This window comes from Lepus europaeus, chromosome 6, assembly GCF_033115175.1.
Source record: "Lepus europaeus isolate LE1 chromosome 6, mLepTim1.pri, whole genome shotgun sequence".
NCBI lineage: Eukaryota > Metazoa > Chordata > Mammalia > Lagomorpha > Leporidae > Lepus > Lepus europaeus.
Window position 1 is genome coordinate 83,853,382 of NC_084832.1, and position 13,566 is coordinate 83,866,947.

Here is a 13,566-nt window from a genome sequence, read left to right on the forward strand (position 1 = left end):
CAAAATTAAATGTTCCCTGATAAAAAACATTCAAAACCATAAAGTCTGAGGATAGTATCAGGAAAACACAAATACAGAGGCTTTCACAATATTTCGGATTGAGTTAGCCAAAGCACAACCGGATATTTCTCCTTTCATCCAGTCATATAAGGCCAAAGTTGTGAGGAATTCGTAGGCAATGGACCGAGAAAATCCCAGTAAAAATGGTTTTGGAGAAAAGAAAAGTCTTTTCGTTAGGCAAGTGCACAAAATGTCATCGATACAAACAGAAATATCAGGTTTGTTTGTCGCAGTTCCTCCAGCTCTCTCCCTAGAAAATACGAATGTGTAGAGCTGGTGTCCCCATGATGAACAAACTAGTGTTTCAACGGTACAAAATTAAATGTTCCCTGATAAAAACATTCAAAACAATAAAGTCCATCGATAATATGCAGAAAACACACACACAGAGGCTTTCACAATATTTCGGATTGAGTTAGCCAAAGCACAACCGGATATTTCTGGTTTCATCCAGCCATATCCGGACAAAATGGTGTGGAATTCTTATGCAATGGACTTGAAAAATCAGAGTAAAAATGGTTTTGGAGAAAAGCAAAGTCTTTTCGTTAGGCAAGTGCATAAAATGTCATCGATACAAACAGAAATATCAGGTTTGTTTGCCGCAGTTCCTCTAGCTTCCTCCCTAGAAATTATGAATGTGTAGCACTGGAGTCTCCATGTAAAACCAATTTGTGTTTCCCAGCACAACATTAAATGTTCCCTGATAAAAAACATTCAAAACAATAAATTCCATTGATAATATCCAGAAAACACACACACAGAGGCATTCACAATATTTCGGATTGAGTTAGCCAAAACTCAACCGGATATTTCTGGTTTCATCCAGCCATATCCGGAAAAACAGGTGTGGAATTCGTAGGCAATGGACCGAGAAAATCCCAGTAAAAATGGTTTTGGAGAAAAGCAAAGTCTTTTCGTTAGGCAAGTGCATAAATTGTCATCTATACAAACAGAAATATCATGTTTGTTTGTCGCAGTTCCTCTAGCTTTCTCTCTCGAAAATACGAATGCGTAGAGCTGATGTCTCCATGTGGAACCAATTAGTGTTTCCAAGCACAAAATTAAATGTTCCCTGATAAAAAACATTCAACACTATAAAGTCTGAGGATAATATCAGGAAAACACACACACAGAGGCTGTAGCAATATCTGGGATTGAGTTAGCCAAAACACAACCGCATATTTCTCCTTTCATCCAGCCATATCCGGACAATGTTGTTGGAATTCGTAGGCAATGGACCGAGAAAATCCCAGTAAAAATGGTTTTGGAGAAAAGCAAATTCTTTTCGTTAGGCAAGTGCATAAAATGTCATCGATAGAAACAGAAATATCCTGTTTGTTTGCCGCAGTTCCTCTAGCCTCCTCCCTAGAGATTACGAATGTGTAGCACTGGAGTCTCCATGTAGAACCAATTTGTGTTTCCCAGCACAACATTAAATGTTCCCTGATAAAAAACATTCAAAACAATAAATTCCATTGATAATATCCAGAAAACACAAACACAGAGGCATTCACAATATTTCGGATTGAGTTAGCCAAAACTCAACCGGATATTTCTGGTTTCATCCAGCCATATCCGGAAAAACTGGTGTGGAATTCATAGGCAATGGACCGAGAAAATCCCAGTAAAAAAGGTTTTGGAGAAAAGCAAATTCTTTTCGTTAGGCAAGTGCACAAAATGTCATCGATACAAAATAAATATCAGGTTTGTTTGTCGCAGTTCCTCCAGCTCTCTCCCTAGAAAATACGAATGTGTAGAGCTGGTGTCCCCATGATGAACAAACTAGTGTTTTAACGGTACAAAATTAAATGTTCCCTGATAAAAACATTCAAAACAATAAAGTCCATCGATAATATGCAGAAAACACACACACAGAGGCTTTCACAATATTTCGGATTGAGTTAGCCAAAGCACAACCGGATATTTCTGGTTTCATCCAGTCATATCCAGACAAAATGGTGTGGAATTCTTATGCAATGCACTGAGAAAATCAGAGTAAAAATGGTTTTGGAGAAAAGCAAAGTCTTTTCGTTAGGCAAGTGCATAAAATGTCATCGATACAAACAGAAATATCATGATTGTTAGCCGCAGTTCCTCTAGCTTCCTCCCTAGAAATTACGAATGTGTAGCACTGGAGTCTCCATATAGAACCAATTTGTGTTTCCCAGCACAACATTAAATGTTCCCTGATAAAAAATATTCAAAGCAATAAATTCCATTGATAATATCCAGAAAACACAAACACAGAGGCATTCACAATATTTCGGATTGAGTTAGACAAAACTCAACCGGATATTTCTGGTTTCATCCAGCCATATCCGGAAAAACTGGTGTGGAATTCGTAGGCAATGGACCGAGAAAATCACAGTAAAAATGGTTTTGGAGAAAAGCAAAGTCTTTTCGTTAGGCAAGTGCATAAAACGTCATCGATACAAAAAGAAATATCAGGTTTGTTTGTCGCAGTTCCTCTAGCTTTCTCCCTAGAAAATATGAATGCATATAGCTGATGTCTCCATGTGGAACCAATTAGTGTTTCCAAGCACAAAATTAAATGTTCCCTGATAAAAAACATTCAAAACCATAAAGTCTGAGGATAATATCAGGAAAACACAAACACAGAGGCTGTAGCAATATCTGGGATTGAGTTAGCCAAAACACAACCGGATATTTCTCCTTTCATCCAGTCATATCCGGACAATGTCGTTGGAATTCGTAGGCAATGGACCGAGAAAATCCCAGTAATAATGGTTTTGGAGAAAAGCAAAGTCTTTTCGTTAGGCAAGTGCATAAAATGTCATCGATACAAAAAGAAATATCAGGTTTGTTTGACGCAGTTCCTCCAGCTTTCTCCCTAGAAAATACGAATGTGTAGAGCTGGTGTCCCCATGATGAACAAACTAGTGTTTCAACGGTACAAAATTAAATGTTCCCTGATAAAAACATTCAAAACAATAAAGTCCATCGATAGTATGCAGAAAACACAAATACAGAGGCATTCACAATATTTCGGATTGAGTTAGCCAAAACACAACCGGATATTTCTCCTTTCATCCAGTCATATCCGGACAAAGTGGTTGGAATTCGTAGGGTATGGACCGAGAAAATCCCAATAAAAATGGTTTTGGAGAAAAGCAAAGTCTTTTCGTTAGGCAAGTGCACAAAATGTCATCGATACAAAAAGAAATATCAGGTTTGTTTGTCGCAGTTCCTCCAGCTCTCTCCCTAGAAAATACGAATGTGTAGAGCTGGTGTCCCCATGATGAACAAACTAGTGTTTCAACGGTACAAAATTAAATGTTCCCAGATAAAAACATTCAAAACAATAAAGTCCATCGAAAATATCCAGGAAACACACACACAGATGATTTCACAATATTTCAGATTGAGTTAGCCAAAGTACAACCGGATATTTCTGGTTTCATCCAGCCATATCCGGACAAAATGGTGTGGAATTTTTATGCAATGGACGGAGAAAATCAGAGTAAAAATGGTTTTGGAGAAAAGCAAAGTCTTTTTGTTAGGCAAGTGCATAAAATGTCATCGATACAAAAAGAAATATCAGGTTTGTTTGTCGCAGTTCCTCCAGCTCTCTCCCTAGAAAATACGAATGTGTAGAGCTGGTGTCCCCATGATGAACAAACTAGTGTTTCAACGGTACAAAATTAAATGTTCCCTGATAAAAACATTGAAAACAATAAAGTCCATCGAAAATATCCAGAAAACGCACACACAGAGGCATTCACAATATTTCGGATTGAGTTAGCCAAAACTCAACCAGATATTTCTGGTTTCATTAATTCATATCCGGACACAATGGTGTGGAATTCTTATGCAATGGACCCAGAAAATCCCAGTAAAAATGGTTTTGGAGAAAAGCAAATTCTTTTCGTTAGGCAAGTGCATAAAATGTCATCGATATAAAAAGAAATATCAGGTTTGTTTGTCGCAGTTCCTCCAGCTCTCTCCCTAGAAAATACGAATGTGTAGAGCTGGTGTCCCCATGATGAACAAACTAGTGTTTCAACGGTACAAAATTAAATGTTCCCTGATGAAAACATTCAAAACAATAAAGTCCATCGAAAATATGCAGAAAACACACACACAGAGGCTTTTACAATATTTTGGATTGAGTTAGCCAAAGCACAACCGAATATTTCTGGTATCATCCAGTCATATCCAGACAAAATGGTGTGGAATTCTTATGCAATGGACTGAGAAAATCAGAGTAAACATGGTTGTGGAGAAAAGCAAAGTCTTTTCGTTAGGCAAGTGCATAAAATGTCATCGATACAAACAGAAATATCATGTTTGTTTGCCGCAGTTCCTCTAGCTTCCTCCCTAGAAATTACGAATGTGTAGTATTGGAGTCTCCATGTAGAACCAATTTGTGTTTCCCAGCACAACATTAAATGTTCCCTGATAAAAAACATTCAAAACAATAAATTCCATTGATAATATCCAGAAAACACAAACACAGAGGCATTCACAATATTTCGGATTGAGTTAGCCAAAACTCAACCGGATATTTCTGGTTTCATCCAGCCATATCCGGAAAAACTGGTGTGGAATTCGTAGGCAATGGACCGAGAAAATCACAGTAAAAATGGTTTTGGAGAAAAGCAAAGTCTTTTCGTTAAGTGCATAAACTGTCATCTATACAAACAGAAATATCATGTTTGTTTGTCGCAGTTCTTCTAGCTTTCTCCATCGAAAATACGAATGCGTAGAGCTGATGTCTCCATGTGGAACCAATTAGTGTTTCCAAGCACAAAATTAAATGTTGCCTGATAAAAAACATTCAAAACCATAAAGTCTGAGGATAATATCAGGAAAACACAAACACAGAGGCTGTAGCAATATCTGGGATTGAGTTAGCCAAAACACAACCGGATATTTCTCCTTTCATCCAGTCATATCCGGACAAAGTGGTTGGAATTCGTAGGCAATGGACCGAGAAAATCCCAGTAAAAATGGTTTTGGAGAAAAGCAAAGTCTTTTCGTTAGGCAATTGCATAAAATGTCATCGATACAAAAAGAAATATCAGGTTTGTTTGTCGCAGTTCCTCCAGCTCTCTCCCTAGAAAATAGGAATGTGTAGAGCTGGTGTCCCCATGATGAACAAACTAGTGTTTCCCAGCACAAAATTAAATGTTCCCTGATAAAAAACATTCAAAACCATAAAGTCTGAGGATAGTATCAGGAAAACACAAATACAGATGCTTTCACAATATTTCGGATTGAGTTAGCCAAAGCACAACCGGATATTTCTCCTTTCATCCAGTCATATAAGGCCAAAGTTGTGTGGAATTCGTAGGCAATGGACCGAGAAAATCCCAGTAAAAATGGTTTTGGAGAAAAGAAAAGTCTTTTCGTTAGGCAAGTGCACAAAATGTCATCGATACAAACAGAAATATCAGGTTTGTTTGTCGCAGTTCCTCCAGCTCTCTCCCTAGAAAATACGAATGTGTAGAGCTGGTGTCCCCATGATGAACAAACTAGTGTTTCAACGGTACAAAATTAAATGTTCCCTGATAAAAACATTCAAAACAATAAAGTCCATCGATAATATGCAGAAAACACACACACAGAGGCTTTCACAATATTTCGGATTGAGTTAGCCAAAGCACAACCGGATATTTCTGGTTTCATCCAGCCATATCCGGACAAAATGGTGTGGAATTCTTATGCAATGGACTTGAAAAATCAGAGTAAAAATGGTTTTGGAGAAAAGCAAAGTCTTTTCGTTAGGCAAGTGCATAAAATGTCATCGATACAAACAGAAATATCATGTTTGTTTGCCGCAGTTCCTCTAGCTTCCTCCCTAGAAATTATGAATGTGTAGCACTGGAGTCTCCATGTAAAACCAATTTGTGTTTCCCAGCACAACATTAAATGTTCCCTGATAAAAAACATTCAAAACAATAAATTCCATTGATAATATCCAGAAAACACACACACAGAGGCATTCACAATATTTCGGATTGAGTTAGCCAAAACTCAACCGGATATTTCTGGTTTCATCCAGCCATATCCGGAAAAACAGGTGTGGAATTCGTAGGCAATGGACCGAGAAAATCCCAGTAAAAATGGTTTTGGAGAAAAGCAAAGTCTTTTCGTTAGGCAAGTGCATAAATTGTCATCTATACAAACAGAAATATCATGTTTGTTTGTCGCAGTTCCTCTAGCTTTCTCTCTCGAAAATACGAATGCGTAGAGCTGATGTCTCCATGTGGAACCAATTAGTGTTTCCAAGCACAAAATTAAATGTTCCCTGATAAAAAACATTCAACACTATAAAGTCTGAGGATAATATCAGGAAAACACACACACAGAGGCTGTAGCAATATCTGGGATTGAGTTAGCCAAAACACAACCGCATATTTCTCCTTTCATCCAGCCATATCCGGACAATGTTGTTGGAATTCGTAGGCAATGGACCGAGAAAATCCCAGTAAAAATGGTTTTGGAGAAAAGCAAATTCTTTTCGTTAGGCAAGTGCATAAAATGTCATCGATAGAAACAGAAATATCCTGTTTGTTTGCCGCAGTTCCTCTAGCCTCCTCCCTAGAGATTACGAATGTGTAGCACTGGAGTCTCCATGTAGAACCAATTTGTGTTTCCCAGCACAACATTAAATGTTCCCTGATAAAAAACATTCAAAACAATAAATTCCATTGATAATATCCAGAAAACACAAACACAGAGGCATTCACAATATTTCGGATTGAGTAAGCCAAAACTCAACCGGATATTTCTGGTTTCATCCAGCCATATCCGGAAAAACTGGTGTGGAATTCATAGGCAATGGACCGAGAAAATCCCAGTAAAAAAGGTTTTGGAGAAAAGCAAATTCTTTTCGTTACGCAAGTGCACAAAATGTCATCGATACAAAATAAATATCAGGTTTGTTTGTCGCAGTTCCTCCAGCTCTCTCCCTAGAAAATACGAATGTGTAGAGCTGGTGTCCCCATGGTGAACAAACTAGTGTTTTAACGGTACAAAATTAAATGTTCCCTGATAAAAACATTCAAAACAATAAAGTCCATCGATAATATGCAGAAAACACACACACAGAGGCTTTCACAATATTTCGGATTGAGTTAGCCAAAGCACAACCGGATATTTCTGGTTTCATCCAGTCATATCCAGACAAAATGGTGTGGAATTCTTATGCAATGCACTGAGAAAATCAGAGTAAAATGGTTTTGGAGAAAAGCAAAGTCTTTTCGTTAGGCAAGTGCATAAAATGTCATCGATACAAACAGAAATATCATGATTGTTTGCCGCAGTTCCTCTAGCTTCCTCCCTAGAAATTACGAATGTGTAGCACTGGAGTCTCCATATAGAACCAATTTGTGTTTCCCAGCACAACATTAAATGTTCCCTGATAAAAAATATTCAAAGCAATAAATTCCATTGATAATATCCAGAAAACACAAACACAGAGGCATTCACAATATTTCGGATTGAGTTAGCCAAAATTCAACCGGATATTTCTGGTTTCATCCAGCCATATACGGAAAAACTGGTGTGGAATTCATAGGCAATGGACCGAGGAAATCCCAGTAAAAATGGTTTTGGAGAAAAGCAAAGTCTTTTCGTTAGGCAAGTGCATAAAATGTCATCTATACAAACAGAAATATCATGTTTGTTTGTCGCAGTTCCTCTAGCTTTCTCCCTCGAAAATATGAATACGTAGAGCTGATGTCTCCATGTGGAACCAATTAGTGTTTCCAAGCACAAAATTAAATGTTCCCTGACAAAAAACATTCAAAACCATAAAGTCTGAGGATAATATCAGGAAAACACAAACACAGAGGCTGTAGCAATATCTGGGATTAAGTTAGCCAAAACACAACCGGATATTTCTGGTTTCATCCAGCCATATCCGGAAAAACTGGTGTGGAATTCGTAGGCAATGGACCGAGAAAATCACAGTAAAAATGGTTTTGGAGAAAAGCAAAGTCTTTTCGTTAGGCAAGTGCATAAAACGTCATCGATACAAAAAGAAATATCAGGTTTGTTTGTCGCAGTTCCTCTAGCTTTCTCCCTAGAAAATATGAATGCGTATAGCTGATGTCTCCATGTGGAACCAATTAGTGTTTCCAAGCACAAAATTAAATGTTCCCTGATAAAAAACATTCAAAACCATAAAGTCTGAGGATAGTATCAGGAAAACACAAACACAGAGGCTGTAGCAATATCTGGGATTGAGTTAGCCAAAACACAACCGGATATTTCTCCTTTCATCCAGTCATATCCGGACAATGTCGTTGGAATTCGTAGGCAATGGACCGAGAAAATCCCAGTAATAATGGTTTTGGAGAAAAGCAAAGTCTTTTCGTTAGGCAAGTGCATAAAATGTCATCGATACAAAAAGAAATATCAGGTTTGTTTGACGCAGTTCCTCCAGCTCTCTCCCTAGAAAATACGAATGTGCAGAGCTGGTGTCCCCATGATGAACAAACTAGTGTTTTAACGGTACAAAATTAAATGTTCTCTGATAAAAACATTCAAATCAATAAAGTCCATCGATAATATGCTGAAAACACACACACAGACGCTTTCACAATATTTCGGATTGAGTTAGCCAAAGCACAACCGGATATTTCTGGTTTCATCCAGTCATATCCGGACAAAATGGTGTGGAATTCTTATGCAATGGACTGAGAAAATCAGAGTAAAACTGGTTTTGGAGAAAAGCAAATTCTTTTCGTTAGGCAAGTGCATAAAATGTCATCGATACAAACAGAAATATCATGTTTGTTTGCCGCAGTTCCTCTAGCTTCCTCCCTAGAAATTACGAATGTGTAGCACTGGAGTCTCCATGTAGAACCAATTTGTGTTTCCCAGCACAACATTAAATGTTCCCTGATAAAAAACATTCAAAACAATAAATTCCATTGATAATATCCAGAAAACACACACACAGAGGCATTCACAATATTTCGGATTGAGTTAGCCAAAACTCAACCAGATATTTCTGGTTTCATCCAGCCATATCCGGAAAAACTGGTGTGGAATTCGTAGGCAATGGACCGAGAAAATCCCAGTAAAAATGGTTTTGCAGAAAACCAAAGTCTTTCGTTAGGAAAGTGCATAAAATATCATTGATACAAAAAGAAATATCAGGTTTGTTTGTCGCAGTTTCTCTAGCTTTCTCCCTAGAAAATACGAATGTGTAGAACTGGTGTCCCCATGATGAGCAAACTAGTGTTTCAACGGTACAAAATTAAATGTTCCCTGAAAAAGCATTCAAAACAAAAAGTCCATCGATAATATCCAGAAAACACACACACAGAGGCTTTCACAATATTTCGGATTGAGTTAGCCAAAGCACAACCATATATTTCTGGGTTCATCCAGTCATATCCTGACAAAATGGTGTGGAATTCTTATGCAATGCACTGAGAAAATCAGAGTAAAAATGGTTTTGGAGAAAAGCAAAGTCTTTTCGTTAGGCAAGTGCATAAAATGTCATCAATACAAAAAGAAATATGAGGTTTGTTTGTCGCAGTTCCTCTAGCTTCCTCCCTAGAAATTACGAATGTGTAGCACTGGAGTCTCCATGTAGAACCAATTTGTGTTTCCCAGCACAACATTAAATGTTCCCTGATAAAAAACATTCAAAACAATAAATTCCATTGATAATAGTCAGAAAACACAAACACAGAGGCATTCACAATATTTCGGATTGAGTTAGCCAAAACTCAACCAGATATTTCTAGTTTCATCCAGTCATATCCGGAAAAACCGGTGTGGAATTCGTAGGCAATGGACTGAGAAAATCGCAGTAAAAATGGTTTTGGAGAAAAGCAAAGTCTTTCCGTTAGGCAAGTGCATAAATTTCATCTATACAAACAGAAATATCATGTTTGTTTGTCGCAGTTCCTGTAGCTTTCTCCCTCGAAAATACGAATGCGTAGAGCTGATGTCTCCATGTGGAACCAATTAGTGTTTCCAAGCACAAAATTAAATGTTCCCTAATAAAAAACATTCAAAACCATAAAGTATGAGGATAATATCAGGAAAACACAAACACAGAAGCTGTAGCAATATCTGGGATTGAGTTAGCCAAAACACAACCGGATATTTCTCCTTTCATCCAGTCATATCCGGACAAAGTGGTTGGAATTCGTAGCAATGGACCGAGAAAATCAGAGTAAAAATGGTTTTGGAGAAAAGCAAAGTCTTTTCGTTAGGCAAGTGCATAAAATGTCATCGATACAAACAGAAATATCATGTTTGTTTGCCGCAGTTCCTCTAGCTTCCTCCCTAGAAATTACGAATGTGTAGCACTGGAGTCTCCATGTAGAACCAATTTGTGTTTCCCAGCACAACATTAAATGTTCCCTTATAAAAAACATTCAAAACAATAAATTCCATTGATAATATCCAGAAAACACAAACACAGAGGCATTCACAATATTTCGGATTGAGTAAGCCAAAACTCAACCGGATATTTCTGGTTTCATCCAGCCATATCCGGACAAAGTTGTGTGGAATTCATAGGCAATGGACCGAGAAAATCCCAGTAAAAATGGTTTTGGAGAAAAGCAAAGTCTTTTCGTTAGGCAAGTGCACAAAAAGTCATCGATACAAAAAGAAATATCATGTTTGTTTGCCGCAGTTCCTCTAGCTTCCTCCCTAGAAATTACGAATGTGTAGCACTGGAGTCTCCATGTAGAACCAATTTGTGTTTCCCAGCACAACATTAAATGTTCCCTTATAAAAAACATTCAAAACAAAAAATTCCATTGATAATATCCAGAAAACACAAACACAGAGGCATTCACAATATTTCGGATTGAGTAAGCCAAAACTCAACCGGATATTTCTGGTTTCATCCAGCCATATCCGGACAAAGTTGTGTGGAATTCATAGGCAATGGACCGAGAAAATCCCAGTAAAAATGGTTTTGGAGAAAAGCAAAGTCTTTTCGTTAGGCAAGTGCACAAAAAGTCATCGATACAAAAAGAAATATCATGTTTGTTTGCCGCAGTTCCTCTAGCTTCCTCCCTAGAAAATAAGAATGTGTAGAGCTGGTGTCCCCATGATGAACAAACTAGTGTTTCAACGGTACAAAATTAAATGTTCCCTGATAAAAGCATTCAAAACAATAAAGTCCATCGATAATATCCAGAAAACACACACACAGAGGCTTTCACAATATTTCGGATTGAGTTAGCCAAAGCACAACCATATATTTCTGGTTTCATCCAGTCATATCCTGACAAAATGGTGTGGAATTCTTATGCAATGGACTGAGAAAATCAGAGTAAAAATGGTTTTGGAGAAAAGCAAAGTCTTTTCGTTAGGCAAGTGCATAAAATGTCATCAATACAAAAAGAAATATCAGGTTTGTTTGTCGCAGTTCCTCCAGCTCTCTCCCTAGAAAATACGAATGTGTGGAGCTGGTGTCCCCATGATGAACAAACTAGTGTTTCAACGGTACAAAATTAAATGTTCCCTGATAAAAACATTCAAAACAATAAAGTCCATCGATAATATCCAGAAAACACACACACAGAGGCTTTCACAATATTTTGGATTGAGTTAGCCAAAGCACAACCGGATATTTCTGGTTTCACCCAATCATATCCAGACAAAATGGTGTGGAATTCTTATGCAATGCACTGAGAAAATCAGAGTAAAAATGGTTTTGGAGAAAAGCAAAGTCTTTTCGTTAGGCAAGTGCATAAAATGTCATCGATACAAAAAGAAATATCATGTTTGTTTCTCGCAGTTCCTCTAGTTTTCTCCCTAGAAAATACGAATGTGTGGAGCTGGTGTCCCAATGATGAACAAAGTATTGTTTCAATGGTACAAAATTAAATGTTCCCTGATAAAAACATTCAAAACAATAATGTCCATCGATAATATGCAGAAAACACACACACAGAGGCTTTCACAATATTTCGGATTAGGTTAGCCAAAGCACAACCGGATAATTCTGGTTTCATCCAGTCATATCCGGACAAAGTGGTGTGGAATTCATAGGCAATGGACCGAGAAAATCCCAGTAAAAATGGTTTTGGAGAAAAGCAAATTCTTTTCGTTAGGCAAGTGCATAAAATGTCATCGATACAAAAAGAAATATCAGGTTTGTTTGTCGCAGTTCCTCCAGCTCTCTCCCTAGAAAATACGAATGTGTAGAGCTGGTGTCCCCATGATGAACAAACTAGTGTTTCAACGGTACAAAATTAAATGTTCCCTGATAAAAACATTCAAAACAATAAAGTCCATCGATAGTATGCAGAAAACACACATACAGAGGCTTTCACAATATTTCGGATTGAGTTAGCCAAAGCACAACCGGATATTTCTGCTTTCATCCAGTCATATCCGGACAAAATGGTGTGGAATTCTTACGCAATGGACTGAAAAAATCAGAGTAAAAATGGTTTTGGAGAAAAGCAAAGTCTTTTCGTTAGGCAAGTGCATAAAATGTCATCGATACAAACAGAAATATCATGTTTGTTTGCCGCAGTTCCTCTAGCTTCCTCCCTAGAAATTTTGAATGTGTAGCACTGGAGTCTCCATGTAGAACCAATTTGTGTTTCCCAGCGCAACATTAAATGTTCCCTGATAAAAAACATTCAAAACAATAAATTCCATTGATAATATCCAGAAAACACACACACAGAGGCATTCCCAATATTTCGGATTGAGTTAGCGAAAGCACAACCGGATATTTCTGGTTTCATCCAGTCATATCCGGACAAAATGGTGTGGAATTCTTATGCAATGGACTGAGAAAATCAGAGTAAAAATGGTTTTGGAGAAAAGCAAAGTCTTTTCATTAAGTGCATAAAATGTCATCTATACAAACAGAAATATCATGTTTGTTTGTCGCAGTTCCTCTAGCTTTCTCCCTCGAAAACATGAATGCATAGAGCTGATGTCTCCATGTGGAACCAATTAGTGTTGCCCAGCACAAAATTAATGTTCCCTGATAAAAAACATTCAAAACCATAAAGTCTGAGGATACTATCAGGAAAACACAAACAAAGAGGCTGTAGCAATATCTGGGATTGAGTTAGCCAAAACACAACCGGATATTTCTCCTTTCATCCAGTCATATCCGGACAAAGTGGTGTGGAATTCATAGGCAATCCATCGAGAAAATCCCAGTAAAATTGGTTTTGGAGAAAAGCAAAGTCTTTTCGTTAGGCAAGTGCATAAAATGTCATCGATACAAAAAGAAATATCAGATTGTTTGTCTTGGTTCCTCCAGCTCTCTCCCTAGAAAATACGAATGTGCAGAGCTGGTGTCCCCATGATGAACAAACTAGTGTTTTAACGGTACAAAATTAAATGTTCCCTGATAAAAACATTCAAATCAATAAAGTCCATCGATAATATGCAGAAAACACACACACAGAGGCTTTCACAATATTTCGGATTGAGTTAGCCAAAGCACAACCGGATATTTCTGGTTTCATCCAGTCATATCCAGACAAAATGGTTTGGAATTCTTATGAAATGCACTGAGAAAATCAGTAA